The sequence below is a fragment of the Primulina tabacum genome, chromosome 10 (genome assembly GCF_025594145.1).
Source record: "Primulina tabacum isolate GXHZ01 chromosome 10, ASM2559414v2, whole genome shotgun sequence".
Classification (NCBI taxonomy): Eukaryota; Viridiplantae; Streptophyta; class Magnoliopsida; order Lamiales; family Gesneriaceae; genus Primulina; species Primulina tabacum.
In genome coordinates, this window is record NC_134559.1 from 29,674,737 (window position 1) to 29,694,255 (window position 19,519).

Here is a 19,519-nt window from a genome sequence, read left to right on the forward strand (position 1 = left end):
TCCGTGTGGGTTTTTCAATAAAAAAATACGAACTTTTTGGCAATCTGGCTATTTAATTCCCAAACTATTTTTACCAAAACATTACTAATATTTTAATTAATTCTAATTAAAGACTAATTGGCTTAATTAGGGGCTTATTAGGCCTAAAGCCTTGTTAGTGTTTAATTAAGTATATAATATGTAAACCTTTCCCATAACCCTACGATTCTTTCAAAAGCACACGGCCACTCTTCTCAAAATACCTAGATTACACGGCACACACATGCTTAAAAATTGAGGCAAACTTTCGAGCATTGCCAAGGGAAAGTCTTAGCCAAGGTTCTTGCTCCATTATTCGTCATCGTCAACGGTTTTTCGTGCGTAAATTACGCATAGGCACACCTATTCTTCCCTTCAAACTATCATCACATCATATTATATTTTTATGCATGAAAATTTTGGGAAACAAGTGACACTTTGAATTATTTTCGTTTTTATGCAATCCATGAAATTCCAAGCATGATTTTGATTCAAACTTTTGTCGTTTACATGTATATACGGGCTGCCATGATATAGGCTATGTTTAGGCATGATTTTACGCGGGATTTAGAGTCCTAGATAATCACCTTAACATCACACATGCAATATAACACAAGCTGTGCAGCAACTTGCTGTCATGGAGCAAAGGGGTTCGGTTTTATTGTTGCAGGGGCTAGGGCTTGCTTGGCTGGTTCCAGGGGTCAGCCAAGGTCGTGGGTGAGTTAGGGATAGAGTCCTAGCCATGCTAGGACTTGCGCTCAAGGGCTGGGAAGGAGTCCTAGCAAGCTATGACTCCCACCGGAGAATCAAGGGGAATTGCGTGCAGGGTTCTGGGCTTGTTGCAGGATGGTGGGCATGGTCCAGGGGGCTTGGGCTGGGTCAGGTCGAGTCCTTAGGGTCCTTAGGGGGTGCACAACAGGTTGGTTCAGTGGCTGGGTTCGTTGGTAGATGCAGGAAAGCTTGATCAAGAGTCCTTGTCCAACAAGGATTTCTCGGCCATCTTTTGGTAGAGGAGTATGGAGCTTGTTTTTTGGTTTGGGGTGTTTTCCGTGGGATCTTTGGGTCCAGTAGCGTACTTTAGGATGTTGGTCAAGTTTTGGATCAACATGGTTCGGGGGTAACTCGTGAAAATCAAGAGATGGCTCGGGGTCGAAGATTTTGGGTCATTAGGGTTTTTAAAACTTGGGAAAATTGAAAAATGGTTCACGGGGGTTGAGTCGTGGTTCATAAGGGCTAAAATAATATAAAAAGACTAAATTCTCAACTGGTACCAACACTTAGGAATCTAGGTACGTAAGCCTGGAGGTCCTGGGTTCAAGTGTTGGGGAAGGCGAAAGAAACCACTTACCAGGGGTGCGATATTCTAAGAGTGACGGTGCATTGGCATGGGCCGAGGCCCATGCTGGACCATCCTAACGACCCATGACCTGTAGTGGTGCGTGGGTATGGGCCGAGGCCTTTGTTGGTTCAGCCTAATGGCCCATGATCGTTACAAAAAAAAGCGCTTTTTTTGTAACGATCATGGGCCATTAGGCTGAACCAACAAAGGCATCGGCCCATGTTGGACCATCCTAACGACCCATGACAAGTAGTGGTGCGTAAGTATGGGCCGAGGCCTTTGTTGGTTCAGCCTAATGACCTATGATCATTATAGCACTGCTCTCGCCCAATCAGAACCATGAAGTTAAGCGTTCTGGCGCGATGGTAGAGCTAGGATGGGTGACCTCCCTGGGAAGTCCTCGTGTCGCGATCGTTTACGTAAATTATGGATAAAACAATCGAACTAATTGTTTTTAATAAGTTAACCGTCTCCGGAGTAATCTGCATCATACCCTTCCGCACAGAACCGGCTCACGACAACAAAAATCGCTAAATGTTCCCAAAAAATAGAAAAAAAAATAGGAAAAAAAAATAGCGAATTTAAAGTTATTATTATGCCTGGGATAAAATAAAATGGAACCGGAATCGAATTTCGGACTTCCTAAGCGGATTACTCGAGGAAACGGAAGCTTAACAGAAGCGGAAAATCGCATATTAGAGGGTGTTAGAGAAGCAATTCGGCTAAAATCTTGCCAACTCATTGCGGAGTAATGAGTCTCGTTCGTGTGCCCGTTTAAAATCTAATTAGGCTACAATTTTGTCCAAATCTGGCAGAGCCCGAGTTACGTTGATTTCACATGTCTTATCTGGTCCCGATCGTGATTCAGATGATTTGAGCCGAAAATCGTCTGTTAACAAGTAATCAAGAATAGAAAAACACGAAAAGGGTCCAAACACGAGGACTTCCCAGGTAGTCACCCATCCTAGTACTGCTCTCGCCCAAACACGCTTAACTTCGGAGTTCTGACTCGATCCAATGCATTAGTACTGGTATGATCGCAACCGACATTGAGTGGGATGTTTATTCCTATATCCCTCGAGTACGTGTGGCGCGAGCGGCAATGGACAACATGCGGCACTGCTCTCGCCTAATCAGAACCATGAAGTTAAGCGTTCTGGCGAGATGGCAGAGCTAGGATGAGTGACCTCCCTGGGAAGTCCTCGTGTCGCGACCGTTTACATAAATTATAGCTAAAACAGTCGAAATAATTGTTTTTAATTAGTTAACCGTCTCCGGAGTAATCTCCGTCATTCCATTCCGCACAGAACCGGCTCACGACAACAAAAATCTCTAAATGTTTCCAGAAAATAGAAAAAAAAATAAGAAGAAGAAAATAGCGAATGTAAAGCTATTATTATGCCTGGGATACGATAAAATGGAACCGGAATCGAATTTAGGACTTCCTAAGCGGATTTCTCGAGGAAACAGAAGCTTAACAAAAGCGGAAAATCGCAAATTAGAGGGTCTTAGAGAAGGAATTTGGCTAAAATCTCGCAGGCTCATTGCGGAGTAATGAGTCTCGTTCGTTTGCCCGTTTACAATCTAATTAGGCTGCAATTTTGTCCAAATCCGGTAGTGCCCGAGCTACGTTGATTTCACATGTCTTATCTTGTCCCGATGGAGATTCAGATGATTTGAGCCAAAAATCGTCTGTCAACAAGTAATCAAAAATAGAAAAACACGAAAAGGGATGCAACACAAGGACTTTTTAGGCGGTCACCCATCCAAGTACTGGGTTTACCCAACCAAGCTTAACTTCAGAGTTCTGATGGGATCCGGGTGCATTAGTGCTGGTATGATCGCACCCGACATTGAGTGGGATGTTTATTCTTATATCCCTCGAGTACGTGTGGAGCGGGCTGCGATGGACAACACACGGCACTGGTCTCGCCTAATAAGAACCATGAAGTTAAGCGTTCATGGGCGATAGCAGAGCGAGGATGGGTGACCTCCCTGGGAAGTCCTCGTGTCGCGACCGTTTACGTAAATTATGGCTAAAACTGTCGAAATAATTGTTTTTAATGAGTTAACCCTCTCCGGAGTAATCTATGTCATACCCTTCCAAACAGAACAGGCTCATGACAACAAAAATCGCTAAATGTTTCCAGAAAATAAAAAAAAAGTAGAATAAAATAGCGAATGTGAAACTATTATTATGCCTGGGATACAATAAAATGGAATCGAAATCGAATTTCGAACTTCCTAAGCGGATTTATCGGAGAAACGAAAGCTTAACCGAAGCGGAAAATCGCAAATTATAGGGTCTTAGAGAAGGAATTCGGCTAAAATCTCGCCAGCTCATTGCGAAGTAATAAGTCTCGTTCATTTGCCCGTTTACAATAGAATTAGGCTACAATTTTTTCCAAATCCGGCAGTGTCCGAGCTATGTTGATTTCACATGTCTTATATTGTCCTGATCGAAATTCAGATGATTTGAGCCGAAAATCATCTGTCAACAAGTAATTAAAAATAGAAAAACACGAAAAGGGGTGCAACACGAGTTCTTCCCAGGGGGTCAACCATCCTAGTACTGCTCTCGCCCAAGTACGCTTAACTTCGGAGTTCTGATGGGATCCGGTGCATTAGTGCTGGTATGATCGCACCCGACATTAAGTGGGATATTTAATTTTATATCCCTCGAGTACTTGTAAAGCGGGCGGCGATGGACAACACGCTGCACTGATCTCGCCGAATCAGAACCATGAAGTTAAGCGTTCTGGCGCGATGACAGAGCTAGGATGGGTGACCTCCCTGGGAAGTCCTCGTGTCGCGACCCATTACGTAAATTATGGATAAAACAATCGAAATAATTGTTTTTAATGAGTTAACCGTCTCCGGAGTAATCTGCATCATACCCTTCCGCACAGAACCGGATAACGACAACAAAAATCGCTAAATGTTCCCAGAAAATAGAAAAAAAAATAAGAAGAAGAAAATAGCGAATGTAAAGCTATTATTATGCCTGGGATATGATAAAATGGAACGAAATCGAATTTCGGACTTCCTAAGCGGATTTCTTGAGGAAACAAAAGCTTAACAGAAGCGGAAAATCGCAAATTAAAGGGTCTTAGAGAAGGAATTAGGCTAAAATTTCGCCAGCTCATTACAGAGTAATGAGTCTCGTTCGTTTGCCCGTTTACAATCAAACTAGGCTACTATTTTGTCCAAATCCGGCAGTGCCCGAGTTACGTTGTTTTCACATGTCTTTTCTGGTCCGATCGTGATTCAGATGATTTGAGCCAAAAATCGTCTTTCAACAAGTAATCAAAAATAGAAAAACACGAAAAGGGGTGCAACACGAGGACTTCCCAGTGGGGGAAACCCATCCTAGTACTGCTCTCGCCCAAGCACGCTTAACTTTGGAGTTCTGATTGGATCCAGTGTATTAGTACTGGTATGATCGCAACCGACATTGAGTGGGATGTTAATTTTTATATCCCTCGAGTACGTGTGGCGCGAGCGGCGATGGACAACACGCGGCACTGCTCTCGCCCAATCAGAACTATGAAGTTAAGCGTTCCGGCGAGATGGCAGAGCTAGGATGGGTCACCTCCCTGGAAAGTCCTCGTGTCGCGACCGTTTACGTAAATTATAGCTAAAATAGTCGAAATAATTGTTTTTAATGAGTTAACCGTCTCCGGAGTAATCTGCGTCATACCCTTTCGCACAGAACCGACTCACGACCACAAAAATCGCTAAATGTTCCCAGAAAATAGAAAAAAAATTAGAAGAAGAAAATAGCGAATGAAAAGATATTATTATGCCTGGGATACGATAAAATGGAATCGGAATCGAATTTAGGACTTCCTAAGCGGATTTCTCGAGGAAACGGAAGCTTAAAATATGCGGTAAATAGCAAATTAGAGGGTTTTAGAGAAGGAATTCGGAAAAATCTCGCCAGCTCATTGCGGAGTAATGAGTCTCGTTCGTTTGCCCGTTTACAATCAAATTAGGCTGCAATTTTGTCCAAATCCGGCAGTGCCCGAGCTACGTCGATTTCACATGTCTTATCTGGTCCCGATCGAGATTCAGATGATTTGAGCCGAAAATCTTCTGTGAACAAATAATCAAAAATATAAAAACACGAAAAGGAGTGCAACACGAGGACTTCCCAGGGGGTCACCCATTCTAGTACTACTCTCGCCCAAGCACTCTTGCCCAAGCACGCTTAACTTCGCAGTTCTGATGGAATTCGATGCATTAGTGCTTGTATGATCGCACCCGACATTGAGTGGAATGTTTATTCTTATATCCCTCGAGTAAGTGTGGAGCGGGCGGCGATGGACATCACGCAGCACTGCTCTCGCCCAATCAGAACCATGAAGTTAAGCGTTCTGGCGAGATGGCAGAGCTAGGATGGGTGACCTCTCTGGGAAGTCCTCGTGTCACGACCGTTTACGTAAATTATAGCTAAAACAGTCGAAATAATTGTTTTTAATGAGTTAACCGTCTCCGGAGTAATCTGTGTCATACCCTTCCGCACAGAACCGGCTCACGACCACAAAAATCGCTAAATGTTCCCAGAAAATAGAAAAAAAAATAAGAAGAAGAAAATAGTGAATGTAAAGCTATTATTATGCCTGAGATACGATAAAATGGAACCTGAATCGAATTTTGGTCTTCCTAAGCGGATTTATCGAGGAAACGGAAGCTTAACAGAAGCGGAAAATCGCAAATTAGAGTGTCTTAGAGAAATAATTCGGCTAAAATCTCGCCAGCTCATTGCGGAGGAATGAGTCTTGTTCGTTTGACCGTTTACATCCCTCGAGTACGAGTGGAGCGGGCGGCGATAGACAACACGCGGCACTGCTCTCGCCCAACAGAACCATGAAGTTAAGCGTTCTGGCGCGATTGCAGAGGTAGGGTGGGTGACCTCCCTGGGAAGTTCTCGTGTCGCGACCGTTTACGTAAATTATGGCTAAAACAGTAGAAGTAATTGTTTATAATGAGTTTACCATCTCCGGAGTAATCTGCGTCATACCCTTCCGCACATAACCGACTCACGACAATAAAAATCGCTAAATGTTCCGAGAAAATAGAAAAAGATAAGAATAAGAAAATAGCGAATGTAAAGCTATTATTACGCTTGGGATACGATAAAATGGAATCGGAATCGAATTTCGCACTTCCTTAACGGATTTCTCGAGGAAACGGAAGTTTAACAGAAGCGGAAAATCGCTAATTAAAGGGTCTTAGAGAAGGAATTCGGTTAAAATCTTTCCAGCTCATTGCGGAGCAACGAGTCTCGTTCGTATGCCCGTTTACAGTCAAACTAGCCTACAATTTTGTCCAAATAAAGTAGTGCCCGAGCTGCGTTAATTTCACATGTCTTTTCTGGTCACAATCGAGATTCAGATGATTTGATCTGAAAATAGTCTGTCAAGAAGTAATCAAAAATAGAAAAACACGAAAAGGGGTTCAACACGAGGACTTCCCAGAGGGTCACCCATCCTAGTACTGCTCTCGTCCAAGCACGCTGAACTTCGGAGTTCTGATGGGATCCGATGCATTAGTGTTGGTATGATCGCACCCGACATTGAGTGGGATGTTTATTCTTATATCCCTCGAGTACGTGTGGAGCTGGCGGGGATGGACAACACGCGGAACTGCTCTCGCCCAATCAGAACCATGAAGTTAAGCATTCTGGCGCGATGGCAGAGCGAGGATGGACCTCCTGGGAAGTCCTCGTGTCGCGACCATTTACGTATATTATGGCTAAAACAGTCGAAATAATTGTTTTTAATGAGTTAACCATCTCCGGAGTAATCTTCGTCATACCCTTCCGCACAGAACTGGCTCACGACAACAAAAATCGCTAAATGTTCCCAGAAAATAGAAAAAAAAGAAGAAAATAGCGAATGTAAAGCTATTATTGTGTCTGGGATACGATAAAATGGAACCAGAATCGAATTTTGGACTTCCTAAGCGGATTTCTCGAGGAAACGGAAGCTTAACAGAAGCGGAAAATCGCAAATTAAAGGGTCTTAGAGAAGGAATTCGGCTAAAATCTCGCCACCTCGTTGCGGGGTAATAAATATCGTTCGTTTGCCCGTTTACAATCAAATTAGCCTACAATATTTTCCAAATCCGACAATGCCCGAGCTACGTTTATTTCACATGTTTTATATTGTCCAGATCTAGATTCAAATGATTTGAGCCGAAAATCGTCTGTCTTTAAGTAATCAAAAATAGAAAAACACGAAAAAGGGTGCAACACGAGGACTTCCCAGGGGGTGACCCATCCTAGTACTGCTCTCGCCCAAGCACGCTTAACTTCTGAGTTCTGATGGGATCCGGTGCATTAGTGTTGGTTTTAGAACACCCGACATTGAGTGGGATTTTTATTCTTATATCCCTCGAGTACGAGTGGAGCGGGCGGCGATAGACAACACGCGGCACTGCTCTCCCCCAACAGAACCATGAAGTTAAGCGTTCTGGCGCGATTGCGGAGCTAGGGCGGGTGACCTCCCTGGGAAGTCCTTGTGTCGCGACCGTTTACGTAAATTATAGCTAAAACAGTCGAAATAATTTTTTATAATGAGTTAACCATCTCCGGAGTAATCTGCATCATAACCTTCCGCACAGAACCGGCTCACGACAATAAAAATCGCTAAATGTTCCCAGAAAATAGAAAAAAAAATAAGAATAAGAAAATAGCGAATGTAAAGCTATTATTATGCCTACGATACGATAAAATGGAACCGGAATCGAATTTCGGACTTCCTAAGCAGATTTCTCGAGGAAACGGAAGCTTAACAGAAGCGGAAAATCGCAAATTAGAGTGTCTTAGAGAAGAAATTCGGCTAAAATCTCGCCAGTCCGCAATGAGTCTCGTTCGTTTGCCCGTTTACAATAAAATTAGGCTACAATTTTGTCCAAATCGGGCAGTGCCCGAGCTACGTTGATTTCACATGTCTTATCTGGTCCAGATCGAGATTTAGATGATTTGAGCCGAAAATCGTCTGTAAACAGGTAATCAAAAATAGAAAAACACGAAAAGGGGTGCAACCGAGAACTTCCAAGGGGGTCACCCATCCTAGTACTGCTCTCGCCCAAGCACGCTTAACTTCTGATTTCTGACGGGATCCGATGCATTAGTGCTGGTATGATCGCACCCGACATTGAGTGGGATGTTCATTCTTATATCCCTCGAGTACGAGTGGAGCGGGCGACGATGGACAACACGCAGCACTGCTCTCGCCCAACAGAACCATGAAGTTAAGGGTTCTGGCGCGATTGCAGAGCTAGGATGGGTGACCTCCCTAGGAAGTCCTCGTGTCGCGACCGTTTACGTAAATTATGGCTAAAACAGTAGAAATAATTGTTTTTAATGAGTTAACCGTCTCCGGAGTAATCATGCGTCATACCCTTCCGCACAGAACCGGCTCACGACAACAAAAATCGTTAAATGTTCCCAGAAAATAGAAAAAAAATAAGAATAATAAAATAGCGAATGTATAGCTATTATTATGCTTGGGATACGATAAAATGGAATCGGAATTGAATTTCGGACTTCCTAAGCGGATTTCTCGAGGAAACGAAAGTTTAACAGAAGCAGAAAATCGCAAATTAGAGGGTATTAGAGAAGGAATTCGGCTAAAATCTCGAGGACTTCCCAGGGGGTCACCCATCCTAGTACTGCTCTCGTCCAAGCACCCTCAACTTCGGAGTTCTGATGGGATCTGGTGCATTAGTGCTGGTATGATCGCACCCGATATTGTGGGGATGTTTATTCTTATATCCCTCGAGTACGTGTGGAGCTGGAGGCGATGGACAACACGCGGCACTGCTCTCGCCCAATCAGAACCATGAAGTTAAGCATTCTGGCGCGATGCAAGAGCGAGGATGGACCACCTGGGAAGTCCTCGTGTCGCGACCGTTTACGTAAATTATGGCTAAAACAGTCGAAATAATATTTTTTAATGAGTTAAGTAGTCTCGTTCGTTTGCCCGTTTACAATCAAATTAGGCTACAATTTTGTCCAAATCCGGCAGTGCCCGAGCTACGTTGATTTCACATGTTTTATCTGGTCCGGATCGTGATTCAGATGATTTGAGCCGAAAATCGTCTGTCAACAAGTAATCAAAAATAGAAAAACACGAAAAGGGGTGCAACACGAGGACTTCCAAGGGGGTAACCCATCCTAGTACTGCTATCGCCCAATCACGCTTAACTTCGGAGTTCTGATGGGATCCGGTGCATTAGTGCTGGTATGATCGCACTCGACATTGAGTGGGATGTTTATTCTTATATCCCTCGAGTACGTGTGGAGGGGGCGGCAATGAACAACACGCGGCACTGCTCTCGCCCAACAGAACCATGAAGTTAAGCGTTCTGGCGCGATTGCAGATCTAGGATGGGTGACCTACCAAGAAGTCCTCGTGTCGCGACCGTTTACTTAAATTATGGCTAAAACAGTCGAAATATTTGTTTTTAATGAGTTAACCATCTACGGAGTAATCTGCGTCATACGCTTCCGCACTGAACCGGCTCACGACAACAAAAATCGCAAAATGTTCTCAGAAAATAGAAAAAAAATAAGAATAAGAAAATAGCGAATGTAAAGCTATTATTATGGCTGAGATACGATAAAATGGAACCGGAATCGAATTTCGGACTTTCTAAGCGGATTCTCGAGGAAACGAAAGTTTAACAGAAGCGGAAAATCGCAAATTAGAGGGTCTTAAAGAAGAAATTCGGCTAAAATCTCGCCAGCTCATTGGAGAGTAATGAGTCTCGTTCGTTTGCCCGTTTACAATCAAATTAGCCTACAATTTTGTCCAAATCCGGCAGCGCCCGAGCCACGTTGATTTCACATGTCTTATCTTGTTCCGATCGAGATTCAGATGATTTGAGCCTGGAAATCGTCTGTCAACAAGTAATCAAAAATAGAAAAAAACAAAAAGGGGTGCAACACGATGACTTCCCAAGGGGTCGCCCATCCTAGTACTGGTCTCGCCCAAGCATGCTTAACTTCGAAGTTCTAATGGGATCCGATGCATTAGTGCTGGTATTATCGCACCCGACATTGAGTGGGTTGTTTATTCTTATATCCCTCGAGTACGTGTGTAGCGGGCGGCGATGGCAGAGGTAGGATGGGTGACCTCTCTAAAAAGTCCTCGCGTCGCGACCGTTTACGTAAATTATGGCTAAAACAGTCGAAATAATTGTTTTTAATGAGTTAACCGTCTCCGGAGTAATCTGCGTCATACCCTTCCGCACAGAACCGGCTCACGATAAGAAAAATCGATAAATGTTTCGAGAAAATAGAAAAAAAATAAGAATAGGAAAATAGTGAATGTAAAGCTATTATTATGCCTGAGATACGATAAAATGGAGCCGGAGTCGAATTTCGAACTTTCTAAGCAGATTTCTCGAGGAAACGGAAGCTTAAAAGAAGCGGAAAATCGCAAATTAGAGGGTCTTAGAGATGAAATTCGGCTAAAATCTCGCCAGTCCGCAATGAGTCTCGTTCGTTTGCCCGTTTACAATCAAATTAGGCTACAAATTTGTCCAATTCCGGCAGTGCCCGAGCTACGTTGATTTCACATGTCTTATCTTGTCCCGATCGAGATTCAGATGATTTGAGCCGAAAATCATCTCTCAATAGGTAATCAAAAATAGAAAAACACGAAAAAGGGTGCACCACGAGGACTTCCCAGGGGGTGTTCTGATGGGATCCGGTGCATTAGTGCTAGTATGATCGCACACGACGTTGAGTGGGATGTTTATTCTCATATCCCTCGAGTACGAGTGAAGCGGGCGGCGATGGACAACACGCGGCACTGCTCTCGCCCAACAAGAACCATGAAGTTAAGCGTTCTGGCGCGATTGCAGAGCTAGGATGAGTGACCTCCCTGGGAAGTCCTCGTATCGCGACCGTTTACGTAAATTATGGCTAAAACAGTAGAAATAATTGTTTTTAATGAGTTAACCGTCTCTTGAGTAATCTGCGTCATACTCTTCCGCACAGAACCGGCTCATGACAACAAAAATCGCTAAATGTTCCCAGAAAATAGAAAAAAAATAAGAATAAGAAAATAACGAATGTAAAGATATTATTATGCTTGGGATACGATAAAATGGAACCAGAATCGAATTTCGGACTTCCTAAGCGGATTTCTCGAGGAAACGGAAGCTTAACAGAAGCGGAAAATCGCAAATTAGAGGGTCTTAGAGAAAGAATTTGGCTAAAATCTCGCCACCTCGTTGCGGAGTAATTAGTCTCGTTCGTTTGCCCGTTTACAATTAAATTAGCCTACAATATTTTACTAATCCAGTAGTGCCCGAGCTACGTTGATTTCACATGTCTTATCTGGTCACGATCGAGATTCAGATGATTTGAGCCGAAAATCGTCTGACAACAAGTAATCAAAAATAGAAAAACACGAAAAAGAGTGCAACACAAAGACTATCCAGGGGGTCACCCATCCTAGTACTGCTCTCGCCCAAGCACGCTTAACTTCGAAGTGCTGAGGGGATGCGGAGCATTAGTGATGGTATGATCGCACCTGACACTGAGTAGGATGTTTATTCTTATATCCCTCGAGTATGTGCGGAGCGGGCGGCGATGGACAACATGCGGCACTGCTCTCGCCCAATCAGAACCATGAAGTTAAGCATTCTGGCGCGATGGTAGAGCTAGGATGGGTGACCTCCATGGGAAGTCCTCGTGTCGCGACCGTTTACGTAAATTATTTATAAAACAGTCGAAATTATTGTTTTTAATGAGTTAACCGTCTCCGGAGTAATCTGCTTCATACCCTTCCGCATAGAACCAGCTCAGTACAACAAAAATCGATAAATGTTCCAAAAAAATAGAAAAAATTAAGAAGAATAAAATAGCGAATGTAAAGCTATAATTATGCCTCGTATACGATAAAATGGAACCGGAATCGAATTTCAAACTTCCTAAGCGGATTTCTCGAGGAAACGAAAGCTTAACAGAAGCGTAAAATTTCGCCAGCTCATTGCGGAGCAATGAGTCTCGTTGTTTTGCCCGTTTACAATCCAATTAGCCTACAATTTTGTCCAAATCCGACAGTGCCCTAGCTACGATGATTTCACATGTCTTATCTGGTCCCGATCGAGATTCAGATGATTTGAGCCGAAAATCGTCTGTCAACAAGTAATCAAAAATAGAAAAACACGAAAAGGGGTGAAACAGAGGACTTCCCAGGGGGTCACTCATCCTAGTACTGCTCTCGCCCAAGCACGCATAACTTCGGAGTTCTGATGGGATCCGGTGCATTAGTGCTGGTATAATCGCACCCGACATTGAGTGGGATGTTTATTCTTATATCCCATCGAGTACGTGTGGAGCGGGCGGCGATGGACAACACGCGGCACTGCACTCGCCCAATCAAAACCATGATGTTGATGGGTGACCTCCTTGGGAAGTGCTCGTGTCGCGACCGTTTACGTAAATTATGTATAAAACAGTCGAAAATAAATTTTTTTAATGAGTTAACCGTCTCCGGAGTAATCTGCGTCATACCATTCCGCGCAAAACCGGTTCACGACAACAAAAATCGCTAAATGCTCCCAAAAAATAGAAAAAAAAAATAAGAAGAAGAAAATAGCGAATGTAAAGCTATTATTATGCCTCGGATACAATAAAATAGAACCGGAATCGAATTTCGGACATCCTAAGCGGATTTCTCGAGGAAACGGAAGCTTAACAGAAGCGAAAAATAAGAAAATTAGAGGGTCTTAGAGAAGAAATTCGGCTAAAATCTCGCTAGCTCATTGCGGAGTAACGAGTCTCGTTCGTTTGTCTGTTTACAATCAAATTCGGCTACAATTTTTTCCAAATCCGGCAGTGTCCGAGATACGTTGATTTCACATGTCTTATCTGGTCCTGATCGAGATTCAGATGATTTGAGCAAAAAATTGTCTTTCAACAAGTAATCAAAAATAGAAAAACACGAAAAGGGGTGCAACACGAGGAATTCCCAGGGGGTCACCCATCCTAGTATTGCTCTCGCCCAAGCATGCTTAACTTCGGAGTTCTGATGGGATCCGGTGCATTAGTGCTGGTACGATCGCAACCGACATTGAGTGAGATGTTTATTCTTATATCCCTCGAGTATGTGTGGAGCGGGTGGCGATGGACAACACGCGGCACTGCACTCGCCCAATCAGAACCATGAAGTTAAGCGTTCTGGCGCGATGGCAGAGCTAGGATGGGTGACCTTCCCTGAGAAGTCCTCGTGTCACGACCGTTTACGTAAATTATGGCTAAATCAGTCAAAATAATTATTTTCAATGAGTTAACCATCTCCGGAGTAATATGCATCATACCCTTCCGCCCAGAACCGGCTCACGACAACAAAAATCGTTAAATGTTCCCAGAAAATAGAAAAAAAATAAGATTAAGAAAATAGCGAATGTAAAGCTATTATTATGCCTTGGATATGATAAAATGGAACCGGAATCGAATTTTGGTATTCCTAAGCGGATTTCTCGAGGAAACGGAAGCTTAACAGAATCGGAAAATCGCAAATTAGAGGGTCTTAGAGAAGGAATTCGGCTAAAATCTCGCCAGCTCATTGCGGAGGAATGAGTCTTGTTCGTTTGACCGTTTACATCTCTCGAGTACGAGTGGAGCGGGCGGCGATAGACAACACGCGGCACTGCTCTCGCCCAACAGAACAATGAAGTTAAGCGTTCTGGCGCGATTGCAGAGGTAGGGTGGGTGACCTCCCTGGGAAGTTCTCGTGTCGCGACCGTTTACGTAAATTATGGCTAAAACAGTAGAAGTAATTGTTTATAATCAGTTTACCATCTCCGGAGTAATCTGCGTCATACCCTTCCGCACAAAACCGACTCACGACAATAAAAATCGCTAAATGTTCCGAGAAAATAGAAAAATAAGAATAAGAAAATAACGAATGTAAAGATATTATTATGCTTGGGATACGATAAAATGGAATCGGAATCGAATTTCGGACTTCCTTAGCGGATTTCTCGAGGAAACGGAATTTTAACAGAAGCGGAAAATTGCAAATTAAAGGGTCTTAGAGAAGGAATTAAGTTAAAATCTTTCAAGCTCATTGCGGAGCAACGAGTCTCGTTCATTTTCCCGTTTACAATCAAACTAGCCTACAATTTTGTCCAAATCAGGCAGTGCCCGAGCTACGTTAATTTCACATGTCTTTTCTGGTCACGATCGAGATTCAGATGATTTGATCTGAAAATAGTCTGTCAGGAAGTAATCAAAAATAGAAAAACACGAAAAGGGATTCAACACGAGGACTTCCCAGAGGGTCACCCATCCTAGTACTGCTCTCGTCCAAGCACGCTGAACTTCAGAGTTCTGATGGGATCCGATGCATTAGTGTTGGTATGATCGCACCCGACATTGAGTGGGATGTTTATTCTTATATCCCTCGAGTACGTGTGGAGCATGCGGTGATGGACAACACGCGGCACTGCTCTCGCCCAATCAGAACCATGAAGTTAAGCCTTCTGGCGCGATGGCAGAGCTAGGATGGGTGACCTCCCTGGGAAGTCCTCATGTCGCGACCGTTTACGTAAATTATGTATAAAACAGTTATAATAATTGTTTTTAATGAGTTAACCGTTTCCGGAGTAATCTATGTCATATACTTCCGCATAGAACCGGCTCACGACAACAAAAATCGCTAAATGTTCCCAAAAAATAGAAAAAAAAATAAGAAGAAGAAAATAGCGAATGTAAAGCTATTATTATGCCTTGGATATGATAAAATGGAACCGGAATCGAATTTTGGTATTCCTAAGCGGATTTCTCGAGGAAACGGAAGCTTAACAGAATCGGAAAATCGCAAATTAGAGGGTCTTAGAGAAGGAATTCGGCTAAAATCTCGCCAGCTCATTGCGGAGGAATGAGTCTTGTTCGTTTGACCGTTTACATCTCTCGAGTACGAGTGGAGCGGGCGGCGATAGACAACACGCGGCACTGCTCTCGCCCAACAGAACAATGAAGTTAAGCGTTCTGGCGCGATTGCAGAGTTAGGGTGGGTGACCTCCCTGGGAAGTTCTCGTGTCGCGACCGTTTACGTAAATTATGGCTAAAACAGTAGAAGTAATTGTTTATAATCAGTTTACCATCTCCGGAGTAATCTGCGTCATACCCTTCCGCACAAAACCGACTCACGACAATAAAAATCGCTAAATGTTCCGAGAAAATAGAAAAATAAGAATAAGAAAATAACGAATGTAAAGATATTATTATGCTTGGGATACGATAAAATGGAATCGGAATCGAATTTCGGACTTCCTTAGCGGATTTCTCGAGGAAACGGAATTTTAACAGAAGCGGAAAATTGCAAATTAAAGGGTCTTAGAGAAGGAATTAAGTTAAAATCTTTCAAGCTCATTGCGGAGCAACGAGTCTCGTTCATTTTCCCGTTTACAATCAAACTAGCCTACAATTTTGTCCAAATCAGGCAGTGCCCGAGCTACGTTAATTTCACATGTCTTTTCTGGTCACGATCGAGATTCAGATGATTTGATCTGAAAATAGTCTGTCAGGAAGTAATCAAAAATAGAAAAACACGAAAAGGGATTCAACACGAGGACTTCCCAGAGGGTCACCCATCCTAGTACTGCTCTCGTCCAAGCACGCTGAACTTCAGAGTTCTGATGGGATCCGATGCATTAGTGTTGGTATGATCGCACCCGACATTGAGTGGGATGTTTATTCTTATATCCCTCGAGTACGTGTGGAGCATGCGGTGATGGACAACACGCGGCACTGCTCTCGCCCAATCAGAACCATGAAGTTAAGCCTTCTGGCGCGATGGCAGAGCTAGGATGGGTGACCTCCCTGGGAAGTCCTCATGTCGCGACCGTTTACGTAAATTATGTATAAAACAGTTATAATAATTGTTTTTAATGAGTTAACCGTTTCCGGAGTAATCTATGTCATATACTTCCGCATAGAACCGGCTCACGACAACAAAAATCGCTAAATGTTCCCAAAAAATAGAAAAAAAAATAAGAAGAAGAAAATTGAGAATGTAAAGCTATTATTATGCCTGGGATACGATAAAATGGAATCGGAATCGAATTTCGAACTTCCTAAGCGGATTTCTAGAGGAAACGGAAGCTTAACAGAAGCGGAAAATCGCAAATTAGAGGGTCTTAGAGAAGGAATTAGGATAAAATCTCGTCATCTCATTGCGGAGTAATGAGTCTCGTTCGTTTGCCCGTTTACAATCAAATTAGCATACAATTTTGTTAAAATCCGGCAGTGCCCGAGCTACGTTGATTTCACATGTCTTATCTGGTCCCGATCGAGATTTAGATGATTTGAGCTGAAAATCGTCTGTCAACAAGTAATAAAAAAAAACACGAAAAGGGGTGCAACCCGAGGACTTCCAGGGGGTCACCCATCCTAGTACTGCTCTCGCCCAAGCACGCTTAACTTCGGAGTTCTGATGGGTGACCTCCCTGGAAAGTCCTCGTGTCGCGACCGTTTACGTAAATTATGGATAAAACTGTCGAAATAATTTTTTTTAATAAGTTAACCATCTCCGGACTAATCTACTCATATCCTTCCGCACAGAACCGGCTCACGACAACAAAAATCGCTAAATGTTCCCAGAAAATAGAAAAAAAAAATATGAAGAAGAAAATAGCGAATGTAAAGCTATTATTATGCCTGGGATACGATAAAATGGAACCGGAAAATCGCAAATTAGAGGGTCTTAGAGATGGAATTCGGCTAAAATCTTGTCAGCTCATTGCGGAGTAACGAGTCGCGTTCGTTTGCCCGTTTACAATCAAATTAGCCTACAATTTTCTCCAAATCTGACAGTGCCCGAGCTACGTTGATTTCACATGTCTTATCTGGTCCCGATCGAGATTCAGATGATTTGAGCAAAAAATCATCTGTCAACAAGTAATCAAAAATAGAAAAACACGAAATGGGGTGCAACACGAGGAATTCCCTAGGGGTCAGCCATCCTACTACTGCTCTCGCCCAAGCACGCTTAACTTCAAAGTTCTGATGGGATCCAGTGCATTAGTGCTGGTTCGATAGCATCCGACATTGAGTGGGATGTTTATTCTTATGTCCCTCGAGTACGTGTGGAGCGGGCGACGATGGCAGAGCTAGGATGGGTGATCTCCCTTGAATGTCCTCGTGTCACGACCGTTTACGTAAATTATGGATAAAACAATCGAAATAATTGTTTTTAATGAGTTAACCGTCTCCAGAGTAATATGCGTCATACCCTTCCGCACAGAACCGGCTCACGACAACAAAAATCGTTAAATGTTCCCAAAAAATAAAAAAAAATAAGAAAAAGAAAATAGCGAATGAAAAGCTATTATTATGCCTGGGATACGATAAAATGAAACCGGAATCGAATTTCGAACTTCCTAAGCGGATTTCTTGAGGAAACGGAAGCTTAACAGAAGCGTAAAATCGCAAATTAGAGGGACTTAGAGAAGGAATTCGGCTAAAATCTTGCCATCTCATTGCGGAGTAACGAGTCTCGTTCGTTTGCCCATTTACAATCAAATTAGCCTACAATTTTCTCCAAATCCGGCAGTGCCCGAGCTACGTTGATTTCACATGTCTTATCTAGTCACGATCGAGATTCAGATGATTTGAGCCAAACATCGTATGTCAACAAATAATCAAAAATAGAAAAACACGAAATTGGGTGCGACACGAGGAATTCCCTAGGGGTTAGCCATCCTAGTACTGCTCTCACCCAAGCACGCTTAACTTCAGAGTTCTGATGGGATCCGGTTCATTAGTGCTGGTATGATCGCACCCGACATTGAGTGGGATGTTTATTCTTATATCCCTCGAGTACATGTGGAACGGGAGGCGATGGACAACACGCGGAACTGTTCTCGTCCAATCCAAACCATGAAGTTAAGCGTTCTGGCGCGATGGCAGAGCTAGGATGGGTGACCTCCCTGGGCAGTCCTCGTGTCGCGACCGTTTACGAAAATTATAGATAAAACAGTCGAAATAATTGTTTTTAATGAGTTAACTGTCTCCGGAGTAATCTTCGTCATACACTTCCGCACAGAACCGGCTCACGACAACAAAAATAGCTAAATGTTCCCATAAAAAAATAGAAAAAAAAATAAGAAGAAGAAAATAGCGAATGTAAAGCTATTATTATGCCTGGGATACGATAAAATGGAACCGAAATCAAATTTCGAACTTCCTAAGCAGATTTCTCGAAGAAACGAAAGCTTAACAGAAGCGGAAAATCGAAAATTAGAGGGTCTTAGAGAAGGAATTAAGCTAAACTCTCGTCAAGTCATTGCGGAGTAACGAGTCTCGTTCGTTTGCCCGTTTACAATTAAATTAGCCTACAAGTTTGTCCAAATCCAGCAGTGCCCGAGCTACGTTCATTTCACATGTCTTATCTGGTCTCGATCGAGATTCAGATGATTTGAGCCGAAAATCGTCTGTCAACAAGCAATCAAAAATAGAAAAACACGAAAAGGGGTGCAACACAAGGACTTCCTGGGGTCACCCATCCTAGTACTGCTCTTGCCCAAGCACGCTTAACTTCGGAGTTCTGATGGATCCGGTGCATTAGTGCTGGTATGATCGCAACCGACATTGAGTGGGATGTTGCGATGATGGACAACACGCGGCACTGCTCTTGCCCAATCAGAACCATGAAGTTAAGCGTTCTGGCGCGAATGCAGAGCTAGATGGGTGACCTCCCTGGGAAGTCCTCGTGTCGCGACCGTTTACGTAAATTATGGATAAAACAGTCAAAATACTTGTTTTTAATTAGTTAACCGTCTCTGGAGTAATCTGCGTCATACACTTCCGCACAGAACCGTCTCATGACAACAAAAATCACTAAATGTTCCCAGAAAATAGAAAAAAATAAGAAGGAGAAAATAGCAAATGTAAATCCGTTATTATTCCTAGAATACGATAAAATAGAACCGAAATCGAATTTCGGAATTCCTAGGCGGATTTCTCGAGGAAATAGAAGCTTAACAGAAGCGTAAAATCGCAAATTAGAGGGTATTAGAGAAGAAAGTCGGCTAAAATCTTGCCAGCTCATTGCGGAGTAAGGAGTCTCGTTCGTTTGCCTGTTTACAATCAAATTAGCCTACAATTTTCTCCACATCCGGCAGTGCCCG

General features: G+C 43.1%; 13 non-coding genes and 6 pseudogenes across 13 annotated transcripts; all 19 read right to left on the reverse strand.

The window, feature by feature from the left end:
• Positions 1 to 2,283: 2,283 nt before the first annotated feature.
• Positions 2,284 to 2,402, reverse strand: LOC142512177 (5S ribosomal RNA; annotated as a pseudogene).
• A 684-nt stretch (positions 2,403 to 3,086) lies between these two features.
• On the reverse strand, positions 3,087 to 3,206 carry LOC142512484 (5S ribosomal RNA; annotated as a pseudogene).
• Positions 3,207 to 3,885: 679 nt separating this feature from the next.
• Positions 3,886 to 4,004, reverse strand: LOC142513592 (5S ribosomal RNA). The gene has a single exon (XR_012809531.1). It is a non-coding gene; the product is annotated as a 5S ribosomal RNA (ribosomal RNA).
• Positions 4,005 to 4,686: 682 nt separating this feature from the next.
• On the reverse strand, positions 4,687 to 4,807 carry LOC142509231 (5S ribosomal RNA). The gene has a single exon (XR_012807415.1). It is a non-coding gene; the product is annotated as a 5S ribosomal RNA (ribosomal RNA).
• A 682-nt stretch (positions 4,808 to 5,489) lies between these two features.
• LOC142510776 (5S ribosomal RNA) lies at positions 5,490 to 5,622 on the reverse strand (annotated as a pseudogene).
• A 1,190-nt stretch (positions 5,623 to 6,812) lies between these two features.
• On the reverse strand, positions 6,813 to 6,931 carry LOC142508819 (5S ribosomal RNA). Its single transcript, XR_012807022.1, has one exon. It is a non-coding gene; the product is annotated as a 5S ribosomal RNA (ribosomal RNA).
• A 673-nt stretch (positions 6,932 to 7,604) lies between these two features.
• On the reverse strand, positions 7,605 to 7,723 carry LOC142509708 (5S ribosomal RNA). The gene has a single exon (XR_012807868.1). It is a non-coding gene; the product is annotated as a 5S ribosomal RNA (ribosomal RNA).
• A 675-nt stretch (positions 7,724 to 8,398) lies between these two features.
• On the reverse strand, positions 8,399 to 8,516 carry LOC142509883 (5S ribosomal RNA). Its single transcript, XR_012808029.1, has one exon. It is a non-coding gene; the product is annotated as a 5S ribosomal RNA (ribosomal RNA).
• A 476-nt stretch (positions 8,517 to 8,992) lies between these two features.
• On the reverse strand, positions 8,993 to 9,112 carry LOC142510537 (5S ribosomal RNA). The gene has a single exon (XR_012808644.1). It is a non-coding gene; the product is annotated as a 5S ribosomal RNA (ribosomal RNA).
• Positions 9,113 to 9,504: 392 nt separating this feature from the next.
• LOC142507050 (5S ribosomal RNA) lies at positions 9,505 to 9,623 on the reverse strand. The gene has a single exon (XR_012805317.1). It is a non-coding gene; the product is annotated as a 5S ribosomal RNA (ribosomal RNA).
• Positions 9,624 to 10,304: 681 nt separating this feature from the next.
• On the reverse strand, positions 10,305 to 10,423 carry LOC142508956 (5S ribosomal RNA). Its single transcript, XR_012807151.1, has one exon. It is a non-coding gene; the product is annotated as a 5S ribosomal RNA (ribosomal RNA).
• A 1,370-nt stretch (positions 10,424 to 11,793) lies between these two features.
• Positions 11,794 to 11,912, reverse strand: LOC142512397 (5S ribosomal RNA; annotated as a pseudogene).
• A 642-nt stretch (positions 11,913 to 12,554) lies between these two features.
• Positions 12,555 to 12,672, reverse strand: LOC142510641 (5S ribosomal RNA; annotated as a pseudogene).
• Positions 12,673 to 13,332: 660 nt separating this feature from the next.
• Positions 13,333 to 13,451, reverse strand: LOC142515780 (5S ribosomal RNA). The gene has a single exon (XR_012811606.1). It is a non-coding gene; the product is annotated as a 5S ribosomal RNA (ribosomal RNA).
• A 1,188-nt stretch (positions 13,452 to 14,639) lies between these two features.
• Positions 14,640 to 14,758, reverse strand: LOC142510434 (5S ribosomal RNA). Its single transcript, XR_012808545.1, has one exon. It is a non-coding gene; the product is annotated as a 5S ribosomal RNA (ribosomal RNA).
• A 1,188-nt stretch (positions 14,759 to 15,946) lies between these two features.
• On the reverse strand, positions 15,947 to 16,065 carry LOC142510435 (5S ribosomal RNA). Its single transcript, XR_012808546.1, has one exon. It is a non-coding gene; the product is annotated as a 5S ribosomal RNA (ribosomal RNA).
• Positions 16,066 to 17,315: 1,250 nt separating this feature from the next.
• Positions 17,316 to 17,434, reverse strand: LOC142511389 (5S ribosomal RNA; annotated as a pseudogene).
• Positions 17,435 to 18,054: 620 nt separating this feature from the next.
• Positions 18,055 to 18,173, reverse strand: LOC142507504 (5S ribosomal RNA). Its single transcript, XR_012805760.1, has one exon. It is a non-coding gene; the product is annotated as a 5S ribosomal RNA (ribosomal RNA).
• Positions 18,174 to 18,860: 687 nt separating this feature from the next.
• On the reverse strand, positions 18,861 to 18,976 carry LOC142508558 (5S ribosomal RNA). The gene has a single exon (XR_012806765.1). It is a non-coding gene; the product is annotated as a 5S ribosomal RNA (ribosomal RNA).
• Positions 18,977 to 19,519: the final 543 nt, after the last annotated feature.